Source organism: Glycine max, chromosome 4 (genome assembly GCF_000004515.6).
Source record: "Glycine max cultivar Williams 82 chromosome 4, Glycine_max_v4.0, whole genome shotgun sequence".
NCBI lineage: Eukaryota > Viridiplantae > Streptophyta > Magnoliopsida > Fabales > Fabaceae > Glycine > Glycine max.
In genome coordinates, this window is record NC_016091.4 from 47,154,173 (window position 1) to 47,178,215 (window position 24,043).

Below are 24,043 nucleotides of genomic sequence, written 5' to 3' on the forward strand. Positions count from 1 at the left end.
GATTTAGGTCAATGATTATAATTAAGAACCTGCAATTAGTTAAACTAATAGTGAGGTGTTGTTATTTTTGAAAATTACAAACTGGTCCTTTCTGGCAAAGTTTCCTCCTCTTCATTGACACACCACCTATGCTTTTGCATTTGCAATTATAGTCAATTACACGTACCATTCTTAAAAGGCCAATTTAGGGCATTTGATTTATTTTTTCTTGCTTTTTTTAAAAATATATTTTCTAAAGCAATTATATATTATTCATTAATTAATTTTCCATTCAAAATCTATTAATTTTTAAACAAATAAAAATAAAAAAGTTTAAAGATATCTAAAAAAATAGTTTGAAGATGTTTTCCGCTTCTCTTTTTCTTTTAATGTTCTGTTCAACATATTTTAAGAACAAACATATTTTAGAAAACAAAAGTATTAGTGAAAATCAAATCAATTATTAATATTATTATTTTCATAAGGCTTTGGTGATGGAATTCTCAACCCCCAACAGTGACAAGCTGCGCGACAGTGACACAGCCGTAGATTCGTTGACAGTGATCGCGCCATCGCGGGACATTAGTATCGACCTCAAAGTCGGCGAATTCAGAAATGCCACTCACTTTCTATCGTTCTTTCAAATATATTCCTAATTTATATTAAAAATATATTTCTAATTAGTACTTTGGTTTGTAATTATATAAGACAAATATTTATTTGTATATAAATATAATTATAAGTAATAATACTTTTGAACTTAGAACCTTGGGTTAGTTATTCAAATTTTCCTTTCATTAAAGTGGTCAAATAATTTTTTTAGAGATTAATTATTGATAAAATTAATAAATATTTTCTTTTTACCTATAATGTAGTAATAAAAAGTTACAATTAATAATAAAATATTATCTTTAAATTTATAAATTATACTTAGATTTATAATAAATAATTTAAATTATGTTGTAAAAATACTTTTAAATTAAAATAAACAAGCCATTAAGAAGATGAAGTATATAAGTAAAGATGAAATACAATAATTGTAATTTAAAATGACTAAGGGATATTTATTTATTTTAGTTACAAAGCTAATGCATGAAATTTTTCTCTCTCATCATCATGCAGTGGCGGATCCGGAATCCGGGATCAGTGGAGGTAATTTGTTTTTCAAAATTTAAAATATTTATTATCATATATGTAAAATAAAATATAAAAAAAATAAAATGTTTAACAAGCCAAAGTATAAAAGGAACACTACTTATATTCTTACCTATCTCTTAAATTTACGGTGCATTTGTATCCCTCAAGATAAATTGGATATGTTATTGTGACCGCGTGAAATATTTAATAATGTTATGTTTTGTGTTACATTAAATAAATAACATAATTTTAATAAATCTTAACAGATATATTACAATTTTTAGAATTATTTTGTAAAAGATTTCTCTAATTGACCCAAGATAAAAATGGGATTAAAATTTTTTATCTTTAATGAATTCAGACAATTGTCTTATTTTAGATTCTATCATTAATATAATTATTATCATATTTAATGATTTTAAATATTTAATTCAGATTAATAAATTAAAATTAATTTTTCTAATTTCAAAATAAATGAAAACTATTTATCTAAAGTGAATAAAGAGTATAGCTTTTTATAATTAAATAAATAAATAAATACTAAGATTTATTATTTTACATTTTTTTACATATATTTATGCATTTTATTATAATTCTAATTATTAAATTTTAATTAAAAATTTTAATTTAATTGTTTATCAATTAAAGTAATAAATAATATGACATGTAGCTGATATTAAAAATTTTCAAAGTTTTATCTATAATTTCACAACTATAGGATTTATTTGTAATATATTTAATCAATAATTTTAATTAAAATGTTATAAAAAAATTAATTAAATATTACAAATGAATAAAACAAACTATAAAGATAGAAGTGATTGAAATTTTTAATCTTGAAAAAAAAAATTCTAAATTAGTATTATTAATATGTCTTTATATTTGATTTTAATTAAAGAAAATCAAGTATTATATCAAATTCACCAATCTTGTTATCCCTCTTGGGCAATTGTACCTTGAAAACGTACACGAACATGTCTATCTTATATATTTATCAGATTTAGGCAAAGCCAGATAGTTTCACTAACCAAATTGCCAGAAGAGAAAGAACCAGTTTCACTCCAAAGATTCAATGCTCAAGAACTTCAACCCTGACTCCAATGGAAGGAACAAGAAGCTACCCTTTTCCCCCAAGAACTTCAACCCTGACATCTACGTAACGGTTCCATGATCCGATGAGTAGCACATGATCATCGACAACAAGCACAAGAAATTGATCGTCCGCGTTTGAATGAGGAGATCAAGATGATGATGATGATGAGTATCAGGTGTGTGCAACACTGTTCTGTCATATTACTCAAGGAAAGATCAAGAAGAGTACGTAAGGTTTTTCAAACTTGATATGACTAGTTCTTTTTCTCTGGTACATGACTAAAATATTTGTCATAGTTGTTCAAGATTTTGATATTAATTAATATATATCTGGACTTGGGTACATGCATGCATGTCAAGATCTTGGTTTTAGATGAAGTTCTGGAATTTGACGTACGTGGCCATCTTCGTAAGATATGTGTTTCTTTAATTCGAGATAATGCTATGTGATTTTTGAATCCATAATTGGAACATAACTTGCAAAATAAACAGTGCTTTTGGTCCTTCTGGTATCGCTTAAAGATGGTTATAAAAATTTTAAGGTAAAGAATAATAAACTCAGTTAATTAATTGCATGAGTACTTCACACTTCTTTCATAAAACAAGTGCGCGCATATTGAAATTTGCTATTCTTATATCCCTTGCAGGATATTCTTTGTTCCATTGACTGAGAATTAATTCTTACTTGTTATCGCTTTTGTAACATTTTGTGGTCGATCATGTGTTGTTCGGACCCTTTTTGACCTTTTATTTATGGTTAGCTTTGCTGATGATTTTTTCTTTACATATTTTTGCTTAGGAGTTAAGATTGTAAAAACCCCACTTGATTAAACAAAAACTAAAAATATGACATAAAGCCAGGTAAAATCTTTGTCCTATCACAGAAATTGGAGCAAAAGTACAACTTGATAAAGGTAAAATCTTTTGTTCTTTTCATCTTCCACTCTCTCCATCTTTTTCTTTTTTTTTTTTTTAATTTGTGTCTTCACAACTGTTTCCGTTGAACGGTGACACCTTACCCCACTGCACAAGTCGATCGACCCTCTCCCTAGTTTATTTTGCATCTCTCTTTCCCTCTTGGTCTCCGACGACGAAGGGAGATGTGAAACAAAGGGCGTGGTGGTGGTGTGGAAAGAGGCAGTGTGAGCGAAAGAGAAAGGAAGTAGGAAAAAAAGAAGCAAATGATAGGAAAGAAAAGGGACACCATTGCATACGACGGTCGAAAATCACTGTGGCAGTGCTTCACAGAGGTTTCTCATTACTATGTTTTTCCTTTTTGGTTTTTTTGCTCTACTTCTATCTTTGTTTCACAACTAATTCAACTTCGCCTCATCTACATCGGTTATTAAAAACCGTTGTAGTAAAACATGCGGTGACATTTTTGAAATTGAAAGTAAGTATGTTAAGGCGTTAACGATTTTGTTCATAAGCAGACTAGTACGGGTTTTTAATCACCCGTCTTTGAAGTCATGCGATTTTGATTTCAATTGTATTTTCACTTTCGAAGCTCAGTACTACGCCTTGTTGAACGTACGTGTGTGCTTTTTCAGCAAGACCTGCGCAGTTCCATAAGCTCCGTGACCTCGAAAGTGTGCTGCAAGCTCCGTCGTGGTTCGGCACTCCCAAGGTCTCGATACCTAGCGCATTCTTCTTCACTTCGTCGTGGCCTGTATTGTTTCCAGCTGCCTCCGGCCTTCTTCTAGTAAGTACCAATATTTGATTCATGCATGCTCCTAAATTTAATTTCTTGTCTGTTCGTGCTCCCTTATTTCGGTGTTTATCATATTATGAATGTTTGTTAAAACCCTAAATCTACTTAGTAGAAATTCCTTTTGGGTACGGAAATAGGTTTCAGAATGGCCGCCATTACGAGCTATTTCTCTGAGTTGAAGCTTTCAAAAAGTGAAGAAACTCTATCACGAAAGTGCATTGCTTTTAAGGAGGTAGGGGAATGCCATTTTCCTATATTTAACTGTTTCTGCATCAAGCAATTTAATGGTCAATTTGCTTTAAGAATTTGATAAATTGTTATGAAGATTGAGTTTTTATATCTCAATTTTATACTTTTCTCATTATGTCTTATTTGGCGAGGAAAGGAAAAGGATTAAAGGAATTATCAGGTTTGTATTGTGAAAGAAAATGATTCTGTTTGATTTAAATATTGAAGCTTCTATTCCTGTCTTATTTATTAACATGTTTGTTTGGTGTATTCTTGTTAAATTGCCTTTCTGGATGCATATGTTCTGATTATCTCTTGTTGATTATTCTGATAGCCTTGTGAAGTTGCTTGCTATAGTTGTGTCGAAGACGGAGAAGTATACTTTGACAATCGTAGTTTGGTAAGCTGTTTGAGATCCTTAATTATTTGATTTCTTTTTGTTTGGTTCTCTTTGCAATGGGTTGTTGTGATATTATGCTCATTTAAGCAGTTTATTTTTCATGAACATTTACAGAGTTTTTAAGCGCCATATTACTGAGGATGTTGGAGCTGATTTAAATGAAGGTTATGATACATATACATTCCCAAAAAAGGTATGTAATTTGTCTATAATCTAATGTTATGGGTTGAACTCATGGTCAAGTAGGACATTACTTGCTTTAAGGTCTCTGTATTATCCTCAACCTAGAATCTTGATGAAGATACAGAAGTCCTCGCGCAATTCCACAAATAATGTTGAAGCCCTTAGGCCAATCTAGAACTTTCCTTTTTGCATGATCTGCTAAATTAACAATATTGCTAACTCAATCCCAGGAAACGTAGAAGTAATCGGATAAAAAAGACAGAAAAGGGTAATGTGAAGGAGAAAATAGAGGAGGGAAATTCTACAAGAAAATGGAAATTAAATTGCATAAGATGTGAAGAGATCATAACCAAAGATAAAGGATTCTAGGCTTTTGTTAGGCATGTATTCATATATAACCATCTTCTCCTCTCCTTCAATGCAACGACCCAGAAACTTGACTAGGTTTCGATTCTGAAGTTTGGCAATCAATATGACTTCATTCTTAAATTCATTAAAGCCTTGTCCAAAACTTTGTTAGAGCCTCTTCACAGCAATTTCATGTCCATCGTCTAGGGTACCCTATAATTTCTCACACATGCAAACTTATAAATATAGTTAATAAGATGAATTCCAAGTTTTTATGTTCATCAGGGTAGTATGCTGCATAATTACCATGTATACAGTCCCAAATCCACCTTCTCCCAGCTTATTGTTAATTGAGAACCCATCAGTAGCTTTGAAAATTACAGCAAGGTCAACTAAAGGAAGCTCAAGGTCTTCTTTCACGTTTTCTTCATTGCTCTCTACCATCAAGTTGTTACCTGTTTCACATGCTTAAAAGACATAATAAGTTGCCATTAAATTACAGCACCGGCACATTAACAGAATTTTTTCTTTAAAGGTGTTTGAGGGTGAAACTTTAAAGGATCCAAAATTTCTAATTAAAAGTTCATAGTTTCAATCTATAAATATATAATTCTAAACATTTGTGCTAATTTAATAAATGTCTACAATCTTCATATTACATCACACTGACTTTGTTTTTGTCTTTAAAAAGTACCATTGGTTTTTATAAGCTAGTGTTGTGTACTTTTAATCTCTCAAGTCTCAACTACTGTGTCCTTTAGCTTGTGTTTGTGTCCTTCTATGCTATATTATGCAGTAAAAAAATTTGAGAGATTTTTCTTACAGTAAAACATTCTATACCTCATGATATGGTTTTGAAGTTCTGAGGGGACATTTTATTTTCCTGTGGTGGTTTGCATCTTTTGCAAGTATCAGATAACACTCCTTGATGGGGTTGGGAGTGTTTGGTTCTGTTCTGGTTTTGGCACTCTTATTCAAGCATTTGGCATCTTAGCAGCCGAATACTGATGAGTTCTTTTTGTCTGAGTTCTTGAAGAAGATGATGGGTTTAGCATCTTCCCAAGGCTACAACTTCTCTGCTTCTGTCTGTTCATGGAGAGGGGTTTCTTGTGATGCCGATAGAGAACATGTTGTTGACTTAGTCTTTTCTGGTATGGACCTCTCTGCCACTATACCTGATAACACCATAGGCAAGCTGGGAAAACTGCAATTTTTGGATCTTAGCCACAACAAAATCACTGACTTGCCTTTAGATTTTTGGAGTTTGAGCACTGTCAAGAGCCTTAACCTCTCCTCCAATCAGATTTCTGGCTCATTGACTAACAACATTGGCAACTTTGGTTTGCTAGAAAGCATTGACTTGTCCAGCAACAATTTCTCAGAGGAAATTCCTGAAGCTGTTAGCTCATTGCTGAGTCTAAGAGTCCTCAAACTTGACCAAAACAGGTTTGCACACAACATACCTTCTGGGATTCTCAAGTGCCAGTCCATGATTTGTGCAACTTCATACTTTAACTGAGCATTATTGTGACAAGAAGCTTCTTTTATAGTTAGATTCCATTGCAAGCGTAAATTTTTTTCCTCAAGCTCAATTTTACTACGCTTGCAGTCCTCCAACTCTGATTTAACTTACTCAGTTGTTGAGATTCTTCGATTGTAAGATACATTCTTAGCTTTCAGCTCATCACACTCTAAGGATAGCATCAGATATGAAGCTTCCAATCTTCTGAATTCAAATTCTGCTTCATACAGTGATCTCTTAAGGATAAAGATTTCATCTTGAAGCATTTCTATTTTCTGAAGTTGGACTTGTAGCTCAAAAATTTCTTCTGTTGCTTTTAGCCTCTTAAGTTCAGAGGCTTTCAGTTCCGGCTCGAGCCCTCTAACTCTGCCCTTCAAATCTTCATTTAATTTGACTTTTTCCAACAAAACAACTACTTTTTCATGATTAACCATCAGAGTTTCTTGGTTTGCCCTAGAAGCAGCTAGCTCTTCAGCATAATTTTGCACCATGACTTCGTATTCTGCTCCAAGATTATCAAGCTCGGTGTCGTATAGCCTTGCTTTCTCCTGTTCTTCTTGAAGAGCAGATTCAAGTATGGCTTTATAAGGCACATAAATCATAGACCTCAATTACAATATTAGATGCCATCCTCTTGTGTCTATCGCAGACGCCAGATATCTGATCTCTTAGATGTTCAACCTCCTTCTGCAAGTTACCTGCTTCAGCTGTTTTTTCCAAATACATGTGTGTTAAAAAATTCTCTTCCATAGTGAACCTTTCATCTAGCTTTCTGCTTTCCTCAAGAAGGGCATCTAGGTCTACATCTATGGTTTTTTCTTTCAAAGCACTATCTTCCAGCATTGAAGTAAATTTGCATTCCAATTCTTCAACTAGTTTCAACATACCAGAAAATACAATTTGTGATTCCCCCAGTTTAGAATCCAATACTGTACATTGGCAATGCAACTCCAAGTTTTGCATTCTTTACTCATCATGTGTCGTTTGAAAAGTTTTACATTCTTCAATCAAATTTCCATTTGTAGCTTGTAATTCCTAGCTGGCTACTCTCAGAAAGCTGCACTCTTCTTGAACTTCTATCCATTTTTTCTGCATGCTGTCCTCCTTTCTCTGATACTTGACCTCATCTTGCAACTCCCTTATTGTATTATCCATGTCTTCTATCTGGAACTTAAGATTTCTGCTGTCATTTTGTTTCACCATTGAGGTTAGCCGCTGAATTTCTTCCTTCAGTGCATCGCTCTCTTTGTGTGATGCTAACAACTCCATTTTAAGTTCTTTTTTATTCTTTGAATTCTTGCTTAAACTACAGAAAAGGAATCTAGTTAGACAATAAAAAGGAAAATATGCTTGTACAAACTGTGAAAGGTATGCTTTTTTTTAGTCTACAATGGCTGCAATGAGGATCGAACCTAACAATCCTAGTGGGTTGAGAAAATGTATGTTTGTGCAGGTATCATATAATTCATAACCCATAATTAAAATTACTAGTGCCATGCTTAATAATTTGAAGTAAATAGTAGGTTTGCTTTATGCAAGTATCAGTACACTATTGATTTTTCCTCTTGAGCGCAGCCTTGATTACTGGGTGTATCTTAGATGATAAATGAAGCCAATTAAAATGAAGGAATTACAAAAGCATTTGAAATTGTTTTATTTATGTTCACTGAACAATGGCAGTTACTGAAATGATAGAGCTCGATTAGACATTCCAAAATACATCTTTTTTCATTTACAAGTGAAGTAGGAACACGACACATTTGACTCTTATCATATACTATAGAATGACTAAAGGCTGAAGCATATGATATTGATTGGTATAAAGGGTTGATTACATAAAAGTAAAATTAGCTAAAGAAACTAGGTGTAAATAGTTGTAAATTTGGGATGCTAATTGTTTCTACTTATTGGTTGGTAAAGGAAATATTATGGTGTGCTAGGAAGGGAAAGTGAGAATCCTTATTATTTGGTAGAAAAAGCGGATTATTAAAAGAAATTCGTATACACTGTACAAAACCATTGAGCCTTTAACTAGCAGCTATGGGCATATTTGATTTTTTAAAATATTTTTGTTTGCATTTTTTGTTTTTATAAATAATTACAAAGATGGCATTATTTTTATTTTATTTCCTATTTTAAAGACTTGTATAGAAATTGGTGAACATATGTAGTTTATCAAAATGAGAGTTTACCATAGACACCAAGAAAGCTAGTTTATTTTCCAGTTTCTGTTGTTTACAAATAATTACAAAAATGTCTATTTTTATTTCTTATTTTTAAGGCTTTGTTTAAAAAATGGTGAACATGTGTTGTTTCTCAAACTGAGAGTTTAGCCTTGATTCAAAGCTTTGGAGAAAATTAAATTAAAGAGAAAACTGGTTTACTCAGGTATGTGTAAATAAAAGCAAAATTTCTAAAAACTAAAATGAAAGCTTAAATATGAATTTATTCTTTGTAAGTTAACGCTTTTTAATTTTAATCTTTATAAGTTTTTTTTTTCATTTTAGTATATGTAAGTTTGTGTCTTTTTAATTTAGTCCTAAATGTAAACTTAGGACAGAATTTGAAATCCAATCTCTCCTGGAATTTATCTCTGTTATGCCTACTCAAATTGCATATTTTCCTCTTTCCTTTTCCATCCTTCAATTGTTTCCCGTTCTCATAATAGGCTTTCAACACTGCCACATTGAATCATATCATGTCACATAATTTGCTATCTATAATAATGAGTAATTCCGAGCTTACATGGTGTAAATTGGTAGTTTGAATTATCGATATTCAATATGTCAGTTCTACCCTATCCAATTATAGTATAACTAACAATTCATATTAATAAGAAACACTGTTAATTTTAGAGTTTATTATTATTATTTTACTCTTACTTTATCATGTATTATTACTTGTTGTATTCAAGATAAACTATTTGTTCCTTAATTGGAAACTTTAAATAATTTATACTTCATGACCCTCAGGTTTCGGATTTCTTTACAAGGTTAATACAAAGAGTGTCTCCAAAGAGTTACCCGCGGGCTTTCGGATTTCTTTTGAATAAATTTCAGTTCTATGTTTGCCTTGATACGCCACACGGTTAGTTCCGCTTTGCAAACCTCAATTCTAGTTTTAATTTTACATTATGATCTTGCTAATTTGCAGGCTACTTTATGGGCTCTTTGCAATGATTTGGAGATTCCTTTTCAACCTGCAATGCTCAAGTATGCAGAGTTTTCATTTTGCAAGCCCAGGCTTTGTGCTCCTATTTTTTCCTTGTCTTTCTTTTTTGCAATGTTTTCTTGTTCATCTCCTTTGATTTGGAAATGTTGAAGACATTCAGTAATTGAAAATTTTCCCTGCAACAAGTTTTATGCATACATACATGACAAGTGACAACTCAAATATTGAATTTTCCACTTGGGAAGCAGGTCCAAAAACAATAGATGGCTTATGGGCCCCTTGGTGGTATAAAACTGTACACAAATCTACTGGCTTTAAGGAAGAAAACAAGTATCCTCAGGTATGCAGTTGTTTTCTGGTGTGCCTTCACTTTAGTTCCTGTTGCAAGGAGTCCAGGCCATTAATTCATTTGTATTTTTTTATTGTTTGCACCATTGCCCATAGTCCTATCTCATCTCAATTGGATACAAGCTTGACATTTATAGCTACCCCTATGCCTTGTTTCATTTTAAAAGATTAAATCCCATAAGAAAATGAAGTGAATAATTCAAAATAAATATTTACCCATTTTTTACTATGAAATCCTCAAACCATTCTAGTTATATAATAATAACGAAAAAATAATATATTTTGGCTTAAGATTTAGAAAATGTTAAAAAGTTGATTTAAACTTATAAAAGTGACTTATAATTTTTAAATTTGGTTTTAGTACTGTTTTAATAAATTTTATATCATATTTATGATTTAAAATTGTATATAATATGAATTTATTAATAAGTATTTTATTTAAGTTATTTATTTAATCATTCCCTTCAAAACAGCTTGTACTTTATAAAGCTATTGGGTTATGAAATTGCTCGGGGATTCAAGTAATTGAGCTGGACACATTCCTGTGAATGTTTCTGTGGCAAATGCCTCCAAATAGAGAGTTACTATTCACACTACCAACTTTAAAGAAAATAATAGAGAGATGAATAAGTTTAGAGAGAGAAACAATGGGTGGGAGAGAGATAGGTTCAGGGGAAAGACAGTGGAGAGAGGTAGAGCAAGCTTCAGGAAGGTAACCCAATGGGACTATGCAAGTAACAAGACACGAGGCCAGCAACTACATAAGGTGTCTAATTGGAGGGACCACAATGATATCACAACCTTCTACTTCACTTGTTTTGGAGAAGAAATTACAGAGGAGAAGTTATGGCAACACTTCAAGAAATGGGGAGATGTCAGGAAGGTATTCATACCCAATCGCAGAAATTACTCAGGAAGGAGGTATGGATTTGTCAGACTTAAAGGGGTACGCGACATTCCACACTTGGCACGGCAACTGGATAGGATCGTTATTGGAGGGTTGAAACTATATGTCAACATTCCTAAGCATGGAAGGGACAAACCAAGAAAGGCAGATGCAGGGATCAAAATACAGAGACACGAGGGGGGCACCCAAACAGAAACTGACCACGCCAGACAAGCACGTCAAACAAACCCAGCCTCATACAGGGATGTGCTCATGAGAAATAACAGAGCTCCGGGATAGCGACTGGCCTCCAACATCCAAAATCACAGCCGCCAAACCTCACCTTCTTCAATCCACATCGACATCGAACTTGAAGACACCAAGTGGTTGAAGGACGCGTGGGTAGGACGCCTAAGAAACCCAGCTACGTTTGAAAGAGTGGAGGATGAATTATGGTGGGAGATAGGATTGAAAATAGCCCCTAAATACATAGGAGATGACTCAGTCTTGCTTCTTGGCCTCAACGACGAGGACCCAGAACAAATCATGAATAAGGGACAAGATAGAGGCTCATCTATGTTTTACTCAATGGAGAGGTGGAGCCCAAGCTTACGCACTGGGAATAGGCTGGTCTGGGTTCATTGTTGGGGAATCCCACTCCAAGCTTGGGATAAGAAACATATACAACAGATTATGTCTGTTATGGGAGATTTGGTGGATATGGATGACGAGGTTGAAGAAAAACGGAGGCTGGACAGAGCAAGGGTGCTCATTAAGACCCCATGGAGGCCAACTATCCAACACACCATCCACGTCCACATTGGTGATGAAACATTTGCGGTGGACGTTATTGAGGAGAGCGACAGTGTATTTCACGACTACCTTCGGGGGAGAAGGAGTTTCGTGGGGTTGTCTGACGAGATCTTCTCGGACAAAAGTTATTACAGAGACCACAACAGCCAAACGCACAACCAAACCCATTTCGGGGCCATCCCGTCGACGTCGGCGGCTAATGTGGTGCGGGAAGACGACATGCAACTATCAACAGTGCCGGAAACACAAAATGAACAACGCTACCTCGCTTGTAGACCCGACGGCGGAGTTGAAGACCACGGCACAACTCTATTATCCAGCGGTCAACCGGGTTGCAAATACCCAGTGGGTAATAGTAGTATCCCACGGACGTTTGGCAGACAACAACGGTCAACAGCGGCACAACAGCTTTTTCACCAAAATGGAAACATTGAAAGGAGGGAGATAGATGATATGGCAGAGATCCACAATGTTTTAAAAGCTGAAACACGCGACCACAGTGTCACATGCGACCCGACAGAGGCAAAAGACCACTCATGCAATCATGGAAAATTAAAAAATCTGGAGGGTGATGAAGACAGAGGTGTAAAGGCAGCTCGTGAGTAGCGGGTGGGCAATTATGAGGATTCAAGTGGGCCAAACAAAATGGTCAGCAGCTACACTTGTACCCCCAATGAAAAAATGCACAAATTGGGCCTCAACCCAATAACCAACAAGGCAGAAATAGAAAATACCTGGCTAGTATATTCCAGACAAAGGAGGTGCCAAAAGAAATCCAAATCGGGCCTCACTTTATATAACACAGTGGAAGAAGAAGAGAGGAGTAGTACACCGGATCAGCCCCCACAAAAATTGGCACAAAGGGAATTTGCGTGTCATACCCTTGCACCTGAAACAAACAATCACAATGGTGGTAGGGAAGCAAATACAGAGCCACATCAAGCTCACGAGGCAGCTCAATTATGGAGCATGGCTAAACAATTGGGCGTTACAGGAGGAGATGAGAATGATGCTATCATTGAAAAAATTAAACTAATGGAAGAAAGGGATAAGACAGAATATGAGAGATGGGAGTAAAGTGGGCAGCAATTAGAAGAATGATAAAGAAGGAGGGTGCAGACATGATATGCTTACAAGAGACAAAGAAAGAAGCTGTTGACAAAGCTATGTGTCAGGCATTATGGGGGGATGTGGAGGTTTGTTGGGAGATGTTGCCAGCTAATAATATAGTAGGAGGTGTATTATGTCTATGGAGTGAAACAACTTTCAGGCTACAGAGTAAACTAATTGGCAATGGATTCATTCACTTGGCTGGGGAGTGGATTAAAGAGGCACAACACATCAATTTAGTTACCGTGTATTCACCTTGCGACATTCACAACAAGAGATTACTATGAGATAATATAAAGCAACTGAAAGATTCTTTGTCTGGAGGGCTATGGTGTATCCTGGGCGACTTCAACAACATTAGGAACCCAAATGAAAGATTTGGCACAGGTAAGAGGATATCGGGGGACAACAGCATCACAAAATTCAATGACTGGATACATGAGCTGGAGCTTATTGAGGCACCATGGATCAGGAGAAAATACACTTGGTTTAGACCAAATGAGACATCTAGGAGCAGGATAGACAGGTTCCTGGTATCACACGAATGGCTGGACAGATGGCCTGGCAGCTATCAATCTACTCTGGCAAGGAACTTTTCAGACCACTGTCCAATCCTTCTTCGATCCAAGCTAGCAGATTGGGGTCCTAAGCCTTTTAGGATACTCGATTGCTGGTTATCAGATAAATCCTTCAAGGAAGTTGTACACCAATGCTGGACTTCTCACCAACAATTAGGCTGGGGTGGGTTTGTCCTCAAGGAAAAAATCAAGAGACTAAAACAAAGGCTGAAGATTTGGAATCAGGAACAGTTTGGAGATACTCTCAAAAGGGTCAAGAAGATAGAGGCTGAATTAAACAAACTAGAGGAAAACACAAGCCATAGAGAACTATCTTCTCAAAAAGTCACGAAAAGGAAACAACTTCAAGAAGCCCTATGGGTAGTTGCACAAGCCCATGTGTAACAGCCGTAATTGTTAATAAATAAATAATATAGTAATAAGTTAATAAATAAATAAATAAATAAATAAAAATATAATTAGGTCATAAATCTCCACTATATAAACCAAATGTTAACCTAAAGCAACTTTTACAAAACACTTCTGCCCCTTTTTCTTTTCTGACGCACAAGAACCCTAATAGAGCAATCAGAGGAGGAGCTCTAGAGAGCACCAGAGACACCACCATTGCTAACAGAGAACATTTAAGCGACTACCTCGAGGTAAGAGATGAGTTACTCTCGCTTGGGGATTAGAATGAACATGTGTAGGGATCCCTAGAGGATCAATTTTTGGGTTATTTTGGGGTGTTTATGAATTTAATTATGTTTTCATGTTTAATCGCAGATTGAGTGTGTTTGATGAACCAATTGGTGTTCTGTTACGAGTTTGTTGTAGAATTGATGTGTTCTGTTGCGAGTTTGTTGTAGGATTGATGTGTTCCTGTGTTAGGTGTGTACCTTAGGAATTAGAATTCTTTATAATTAGCATAAAAATTGTGTGGTGGTGATTTGTTTATACCAGATATGTTGGCCTTTCAATCTTGTTCCTGTGCTAATGTATATTGTGTCCAAATAATTATTTTTTTATACCGCAGTGTATATGTGTACATATATATTGATACTGTTTTTTTTACAAACTTTATATTTTATTTCACGTGGGTGATTTTTTGTCATGAAATTCATAGGTGTAGGGATTGTTGGATAATTGAATTGGCTAAAATCATTTAAAGAAATTAACTAAAGTTGTATTCACATTGTAATTAGGCATTTTCTTGATGTTGGCAACTTAGTTGAAATATATTTAAAATATAGGTATACATGTTGTTCATAGAAATCAATATGAGTATATATTTTATTGTTATATATAATTTGTATTTACTTAATGATATATTTGATATTATTGTGATTATTTTATATTAATATATATTTAATACTTTTTATATGTTATATATAATATGTACATTTACGTTTACGTTAATATATATTTTGTTATATATTTTGAATATAATATACTTATATATATATTTTACGTGTATTTTATAGTTACTTGTTTATAAGCCTTGAAGTTAAATATTGTATGTTATTATTATTATGATACATTGTTATTTAATTGTTGAGTATATTTTGTAATTAGTTAGAGTGTGAAATGTTAAACTGTAGACATGAAACATGGTTGTGAATGAGTGTGTGATTGATATTTGTAGTGATATTACTTGTCATGTGAGTTATGAGTTATACAGTAACCCGACCAGTGTGTACCTTGAGAGAACTTTTATGCGCAGTGTTAAAGAAAATTGTAGGATTCATAGTTAGGATCCTGAAGGGTTAAACTATAGCGCAATTTGTTAAATATGTTTGAAATATAAGAGTGAGGTCGTGGGTATTATATAACTCATAAATAGTGTCTGCGTGCAAATAAAAAAAAATATTTTAGGGGTTGGACCTGAATCAGGAAGGTGAGACCCAAACGGATTCTTCAGAGTCTAGGCCTTGGGGGTAAAGATACTCGGTTTGAGTGCTCCTTTAAGCCCATGTTGATCCCATGTGGTTGGGGCATTCTCGCAAAACAGAGTAACCCTGACTGGTCACCTTATGATGTTACTTAGTGAGAGTGACCGAGTATACCCATTGTGTGGTGTGCTTTGTCATGTACTCCTAAGCGCCCCAGTGTTGTTTTTCACTGACATGGTACCACATTGCATATAGGCTTGAGTCTTAGTATAATTGTTGCATAACGTTTGTGCTTGAATTTCATTGAGTTAACAATTGTGGTTGATGTTATTTTATGGAGTGTGTAAACTTGAATGGGTGTGAATAATGTGTGCAATTTTGTGCAGTAATGTTATTTATATAAATTCAGCTTTAAGTATTATATGTTTCACATGCTCTAATGTTTTATTATATACAAATGTGATAACTCACTCCCGGTGTGTGTTTGTGTTTGGGCTGATTGCCATTTTGTTTCAGGTGAGCCTTCATATGATGAGTCACATCCTAGAGATGGAGAGACTTAGTCTGTGATAGGGATTATGATTTACTGAATGATATAATTGTGTTATACTTTTCTTCTTTAGTTTTTTTTTATTATTTATTTAGAGTGAACGGCCTTGTTTTGAGTCGGGATAATCTTATCTTTTATTAAAAAAAAATATTCTATTATGTTTTCACTAAGTGGATGTGAACCTTTACCCTTTTGAATTGATTTAAATTAAATGTGTTTAAAAAGAAAAATTATTAATTAATTTTGCATTTTTCTTCTTCTTTTATTATTATGTGTTTATAATCTTTTAAATAAATTTTGTATGATTTATTTAATTAGTTAGTTATAATTGTAAGGGTAGAGGGTGTCACACCATGAATCCTTGCTCCGGTAGAAGGCGAGATCCAGGTGGATCAAGGAGGGCGATTGTAATTCACGGTACTTCCATCTGTTGATGAATGCCAATCGCAGGAATAACTCCCTAAAGGGGGTCATGATTGACGGTACATGGATTGATGAGCCACATAAGGTGAAGGAGGAAGTTAGAGCTTTTTTCTCCCAAAGATTCCAAGAACCAGATTATCATAGGCCCAGGCTTGATGGTACCAGTTTTCGAACTATCAGCCAGCATCAGAACAACTTGTTGTTGGCTCCTTTTCAAGTGGAGGAGGTAGAACAGGCTGTATAGGATTGCAAGAGCGATAAAAGCCCAGGTCCTGACGGGCTGAACTTCAAGTTTATCAAGAAGTTTTGGCAGCTGCTCAAACCTGATGTTCTTAGATTTATTGATGAATTTCATGCTAACGGGGTCTTTCCTAGAGGCTGTAACGCATCCTTCATAGCGTTAATTCCCAAGGTGGCCGACCCACAACTCTTGAATGAATACAGACCTATCTCTCTAATAGGTTGTATGTATAAGATCGTGGCGAAGCTATTGGCTTCAAGAATGAAGAAGGTGATGCCGTCTATCATAGATGAAGCCCAATCTGCATTCAATAGGTTGTATGTATAAGATCGTGGCGAAGCTATTGGCTTCAAGAATGAAGAAGGTGATGCCATCTTTCCTAGAGGCTGTAACGCATCCTTCATAGCGTTAATTCCCAAGGTGGCCGACCCACAACTCTTGAATGAATACAGACCTATCTCTCTAATAAGTTGTATGTATAAGATCGTGGCGAAGCTATTGGCTTCAAGAATGAAGAAGGTGATGCCGTCTATCATAGATGAAGCCCAATCTGCATTTATTGAAGGAAGACACTTATTACATAGTGCACTAATTGCAAATGAGGTCATTGAAGAAGCCAAAAGGAGTAACAAAACATGCCTTGTATTCAAAGTAGACTATGAGAAAGCATACGACTCCGTTTCATGGGAATTTTTGTTGTACATGTTAAGGAGAACAGGATTCAGCCCAAAATGGTCTAAATGGATCAAGGGGTGTTTAAAATTCGCATCCATCTCAGTTTTGGTGAATGGTAGCCCTACGGCTGAGTTCCTTCCTCAAAGGGGACTTAGACAAGGGGATCCATTAGCACCCTTCCTTTACAATGTCATAGCGGAAGCTTTGAACGGGTTGATGAGGAAAGCTATGGAGGAAAACCTATACAAAGGTTTCTCAGTTGGGTCCAATCAAGTGAACATAAGCATACTACAGTATGCGGATGACACAATCTTTTTTGGGAAAACATCTATGGCGAATGTTAAAGCAATAAAGGCTATACTTAGGACTTTTGTAGTCGTATCGGGTCTAAAAATCAACTTTGTTAAGAGTTGTTTTGGAGCATTTGGGGTGACCGAAGAATGGAAGCAATCTGCAGCTGATTACCTGAATTGTAGCATGCTGCCTTTTCCTTTTGTGTACCTTGGCATACCCATTGGGGCCAACCCGAGGCAGTGTCAGATGTGGGAGTCCATTATTCATAAGTGTGAGAGAAAATTGACAAAATGGAAACAAAGACACATATTGTTTGGGGGGAGAGTGACTTTAATACATTCAGTGCTAACATCAATTCCCATTTATTTCCTTAGTGGTGGATAAGCTAGTAAAATTATAAAGAAGGTTTCAGTGGGGAGGAGTGGATCAAAACAAGATTGCATGGATTAGGTGGGAGACCGTGTGTTTATCGAAAGAAAAAGGGAGGGCTGGGCATTAAAGACATCAACAATTTTAATGTCGCTCTTCTCGGCAAATGGAAATGGAATCTCTTGCAGCACCAAGGGAAATTATGGGCTAAAGTAGTGGAGTCCAAATATGGTGGATGGAGGAGCATTGAGGAAACAAGGAGGGAAGATTTGAATCTCTTTGGTGGAGGGACCTGAAAAGAGCCCTTCATCATTCACATCAAGGACAAGTCATCCAAAATGGCTTAAAATGGAAGGTAGGAGGGGGGAATAAAATCAGGTTTTGGGAGGATAGGTGGATTTGCCAGGAGGAATCATTAGCAGAAAAATATCCCAGATTATACATTGTCTCATACCAGCAGAATCAGCTTATTCGTCAAATGGGCTGCCACAAAGATAATGGATGGGAATGGAATTTTATTTGGAGAAGGCCATTGTTTGAGTCTGAAGTTGATTCAGCTGTTAGCTTCCTTAGAGAGGTTGAAGTCAACCTTATACAACAGCAGATTCCTGATGGATGGGAGTGGGTAGGAGATCCATCAGGCATATACTCTACACACAGCGCTTATAATATGCTAAGGGAGGAGCTGGCTGTTGGAAATCAGGAGGAATGCTTTGAGGAGTTATGGAAGATAAAGATTCCAAGCAAAATAGTTGTTTTCGCATGGAGATTATTTAAGGACAGGTTGCCAACAAAGAAAAATCTGCAGAAAAGGCAAATGCAGATCTTGGATTCGCTATGCCCTTTTTGCAAAAGGGTGGACGAGGACGCATCCCACTTATTCATCCATTGCAACAAAATCCAACCTATTTGGTGGGATACTATGTCTTGGATGAATGTCAAAGGTGCGCTCCCTTCAAACCCAAAAAACACCATTTCCTTCAACATTCATTTCTTCAGCTTGATGGCATAAGGGTCAAGAGTTGGCAGTACTGGTGGCTGGCTGTAAACTGGTCTATATGGCAGATGCGAAACAGAATACTATTCTCCAATGCAACCTTCAATGGCAATAAATTGTTTGAGGATGCAGTGTTTCTACTATGGACTTGGATCAGAAGTGCGGAAAAAGATTTCTCAATCCACTTTAACCATTGGTCAAGTAACCTTAGACAGAGCTTCTTACAGTAGCAGAGGGTAGCATAAATAGGATTATCAGCAGATGTACTTTTCATTTTGAGTCATAGATTGGTTCCTTTTCAGACTATGTTTGTCTGTTTACGGAACCATTTTGTATGGCTTCTTCCCTATTGTACTGAGTACCTCTGGTACTTCATATATTCATATATATATATATATATATATATATACTTTTGCTGATCAAAAAAACTATTCACACTACCAGAATACTAATGACTAACTAGGATATCCCCTTATTTAAAAGTTGTAGCTGAAGTAACTTGATCTCAATCCATGTTTGAGTTCATTTTTAAAAGATTATATTTTAAATTATTTATATTAAATAATAATGCAAACTAATATATATATATATATATATATATATATATATATATATATATATATATATATATAATTACATTCTATTTTTATTTCAAAAAATTAAAACACTCGTAGTTGTTACAAATAATTTATCACATTTATTATTTATTACTATAAGTATTTTTTAGAGATTTAAAATATAATAATAATAATAATACAATCATTTAATTTGGAATAAATGGATAAAGAAATAAAATAAAAAGGAGTGAGAATATATAACCATAAGTTACACTTCCAAAAAGAAAGGAAAGGCAGTCCAGCATGGGCATTACTCATTTTAGCAATAGATATGGATAATATTGTATGAAATCATTCGTAGAAGAGAGAGCGATATATGTTCAGGTCTGTAATCTTCAAGTCCCTTATTTTCTGAGGTAGCCTTGCCAAAACTTTAAGCAATGGTAGAAGCCGATAGGGCAATTTAGAATACAGTCAGAGCAGGCTTGTTCATCTGTTTCATTGATTGAAGTTTTCGCATTTATCCTTTCTGCAAAGACCAGTGTGGGCATAAATTGTATATGATTGTTGAGTGAAGTTTAATTAACTGGGATATTTCAACTTGTCATACTTTTGGTGCATTAGTACTAGGTGGTTCTGTCATGAAGAAGGAAAAAATGAGTGTGGTCTTTCAGTTTCAATATTATGAATTTATATGGTAGGCATGTTAGGAGAGGCTGTTAGAGTAATATCAAGAACTTTGGAAGGTAACATATAGGATCAAAGTCAAAGCTAATCCTGGGGATCATGCCTTTGTTACTGCAGTTTATCTGAGTAATCGCTTACCTTTAGCTCCTGTTAATTTTGACACAGCTTATCATGCCTTGTTTCACACTTTTTCTGATTATAACTTTCTTAAGGTCTTTGGCGGTGATTGTTAACCCTTTTTTGCATCCCTATCATTCTGACAAACTTGAAATTCGTTCCACTGAATGTGTTCTAGGGTATTCAACTAGTCATAAAGGGTACATGTGTATGTCCCCATCTGGTCGCATTTTTGTCTGTGAGGTGACTATATACAAGTTTTATAACCCAAAACTAGTATATAGTCACATAACAGAAACGTGAGTCAAACGTTTTGGTGGGCTATAGCTAGGTAGCTGCGGTTGACAACATGTCTTTCAACTAAATGCTTATTAGTTGCACAGGCTGTTTGTTATAGTATAACCCATTTATGTGTGTTCATTGCAAGCAGGGAAATTAAGGTGAAGTGGGAAGGTTCAATTCATACTTGAACTTGGCGTAGTTGGAGCACACAGACACAGCTGTTGCAGGCATTAAAAGCAAAGCCAGCAGTTACAACAATCCTCACGGATATATAGATGCCGTAAAGCACAAGGTTTGCTTTTTCTACTAATTGCTCTGACCCTTCTTTCATATTCAACTGCAGAATAGTCATTTAATAGTTGTACTCTGATTTGAAATCAATAGTTTTTGTTTTGTAATTTTTGGCCCCCAATATACCAATTTGGTTCATGTCAATGTTTCACTTCAGTCAAATAGTGTATAACCCAGTAACTAGTACGACACTGCTGGTTTTATGTATGATTTTCTTCAATGGATTCATTCCCTTTATTCTTTCTTGTTTGTGTCTATAGGTAATGGGATAGTACTAGTGTAGGGTCTCATTTGGTCATTTAGTCATTATTGGAATAAGTTTCCACAGGTTTTTTTGGATACTAATATTAATAATATTCTGAGCGAAGTACCATATACCCATCGTATCTCGTATCCGGGTTCTCGCGTGTGTGACCAAAATATACACATCCCTTTATTCTCGAAATAGGAAATGTAACTAGCAAAACTTACCCACAAGCCACACCAGCTGTAGTCTGTTCACAGTTGTGACCAAGACAATGGTCATTAATTTCGTTCTCGTCAAATTTATCTTACTTGATATATTTAGAGTCCGAGGAGATATCATCCTCACATATCCCAAGAAAATCCTCCTACAATATCAAGACATCCATCAACAGCTCCAAAATGACAGATATGCCTGTGATGTATGAACACAGTACATAGCATCCTAAGCTAATTGTTTGGACTTGCCTCTCCCATTCTGCATAATGACAGATATGGCTGTCATGTATGAACACAATACAAAATATGAAGCCAACAAATGAACCATAACAATAACCTGACAATAAAAGGGGATAAGCTTTCCAATCTTCATCTGGAATGTGGCAGCAAATTAAATGGCTGTCTCTGAAGCCACAGAAAAGCAACCATGTGAACAGAAAGCAACACAACAAATTACTGCATCACTGGCTATTGTTGGCAATTTCTATAAGCTGTTGTTCCTTGCTCTGAATTTGTGGAAATACACGAATGAACCAGGAGACTTAGTCTTACAATTCAAGCACCTTATTCCCGACAAATGCAACCAGATAGGAAGCAAAATAAGCATAGCCTAAAATAATTGACAAAAAATATCAATAATATATTATGAAAAAATGAGCGTACAGGTTCTTATGTGAGTTACTGAGAGTAGAAATAAGTGAAGAAAGAAATATATATTAGGGGAGGGGGAGGGGGGACTACATACTTCATTACTCCAGCTTCTAATCACCTGAACAAAGAGCAGGTCATTAGTCTTAGTTAACCAGATCAAAAGTTGATGCCTATAAGTTAATAGATACTAAGCCTTATGCCCTTTGAAGATGAGTATGCACATGACTGTCAACTTCCTTTTCTATTATAATTCTCCTTCAGGTAATATTATTTGCTTGCAGAAGACGATGATGAGGATGAAGATGTTCAGGTAAGATTATTCGGGGCATGGAGGAGAGGTATAGATATTTGATGCTGTATAGCGTGTTGGATTCTAAAACTCATGTATATTTGCATGAAATATAGTATACAACGCCAAACATGTTGCGGAGGATTCTATTTCTAGATAATAACAACTAGCAACATATTTTTTAACATATTTATTTTTATTGATTGAAATATATTCAAAATTATAAAATTAAGAGAGAATTAGTGTGTTCCAAATTTATGGGACAATTAGTGTGTTCAAGTTGAAAATTGTTAGAGGCAATTTGTCTTCTTCATTACAGTTTGCTGAACTTTTTCATGCAATGATTCGTTGTCACTCCATCTTATTTTAGGGTCCTGGACGAAATGCACGTATTGTATACATTGATGGGGCATTTGATCTCTTCCATGCCGACCATGTTGAGGTACACTGTAATGCTATAATCTGCTTCTAGGATGAAATGTTGTCATTGCTCTTAATCTTTTGATAATTATATTATAAAATAAGATGTCCATTTATATTAGCAATACCAATGAAAAAAATATCTCCATTTAATTCATGCTACCTTACAGCTTTTTTATTCTGAGTTGATATGATCGTTTTTTAGTATTAACTCGATCTTGAATAAGTCACAGTATCACACTTTTCATAAAATAATCCAATTATTAATAATATAATTCAAAAGTTTTGAATAGCAGCCTGAAGTTAGTAAAGAGATTATATCTGCGTCTAATTCACTGTGGTGGAATATATATCTACTTTACCCAACTGATCAGGACGAGTGAGAAATGTTAATATTTGGAACTCCAGGCTAATGTGGCTTCGGGTCAATCTTTTGTTTAATCTTTTTTTTTTCTTTAACTTCATTAATTCCTTATTTTTGTGTTCTTATATATGCAGAATTTAACTTAATTATTACTTAATAGCACTTCCCTTTTAAAAACTCTGCCTATATATAATAAAAATGTAAATCACTGTACATTGCTATGCTGATCATGAACCTTATTTAACTTAAATATTACTGAATTGTGTAGTCATTTTCTTACAATTTTTTTTCTTGTCTATCTTTTGCAATCAATGTCGAACCTTATAGTAATAGGCCTATGTCATACTCAATAAAATGGCAAAATTTTCAAGTGAGTGCTACAAACATGTTTGGCCCAGCTTGCTTTGTTGGTCAAAATGCTTTATTTTTATGTGTTTCACTGATTATTTTGTATACAGATTTTCAAGTGAGTACAAGCATGTTTGGCCTAGCTTGGTGAAAATGCTTAATTTTATGTGTTTAATTGATTATTTTATATACAAATTTAGGCTTAATGATTAGCCTCAACAAAAATAAATGAGATAAAAAAACAAAATTAAAAAAAAAAGTCTTTCTAAGACGATTCTACGTCCAACCGATGTAGAAAGCAATATATTCTAAGACGGTCAACTCTAGAAACTCATCTTAGAATGTAATACTTTTTAAGGTGGTTCTATGTAGAAAGTATTACATTCTAAAATGGATTTCTTGAGTGAACCGTCTTAGAATATGCTGCTTTCTAGATCGGTTGTACGTAGAACTGTCTTAGAACGTGGTACTTTCTAAGACGGTCTTCGTCTTTGACCCGTCTTAGAACATATCTGCATTCTACATTAGTCGCCCTGAACCGACGTGGTAGTCCCACCTAGTTTTTACGACACACGCTATAATGACGTCGCATAACCAATGTAGTATGTAAAAAACAACCGATGTAGAAAGCGCTTTCTCTAGTTGTGTT

At 34.9% G+C, this 24,043-nt stretch overlaps 1 long non-coding RNA gene across 10 annotated transcripts in view; it reads left to right on the plus strand.

Annotated features, from left to right (window-relative positions):
• The first annotated feature begins 2,738 nt into the window (after positions 1-2,738).
• LOC100817327 (uncharacterized) overlaps positions 2,739-24,043 on the plus strand; it is a 30,065-nt gene continuing 8,760 nt past the window's right edge. For 2 of the 10 annotated variants that reach the window (XR_005891200.1, XR_005891201.1), the window contains exons 1-9: positions 2,739-3,458; positions 3,759-3,910; positions 4,057-4,151; positions 4,482-4,547; positions 4,662-4,740; positions 9,573-9,687; positions 9,754-9,812; positions 10,020-10,111; positions 20,718-22,704. This is a non-coding gene — a long non-coding RNA (uncharacterized lncRNA). Of the gene's footprint in view, positions 3,459-3,720; positions 3,911-4,056; positions 4,152-4,481; positions 4,548-4,661; positions 4,741-9,572; positions 9,688-9,753; positions 10,112-20,717; positions 22,705-24,043 lie in introns of all 10 variants that reach the window. The other 8 variants (XR_005891199.1, XR_003266844.2, XR_005891197.1 and 5 more) reach the window with 8 other exon arrangements.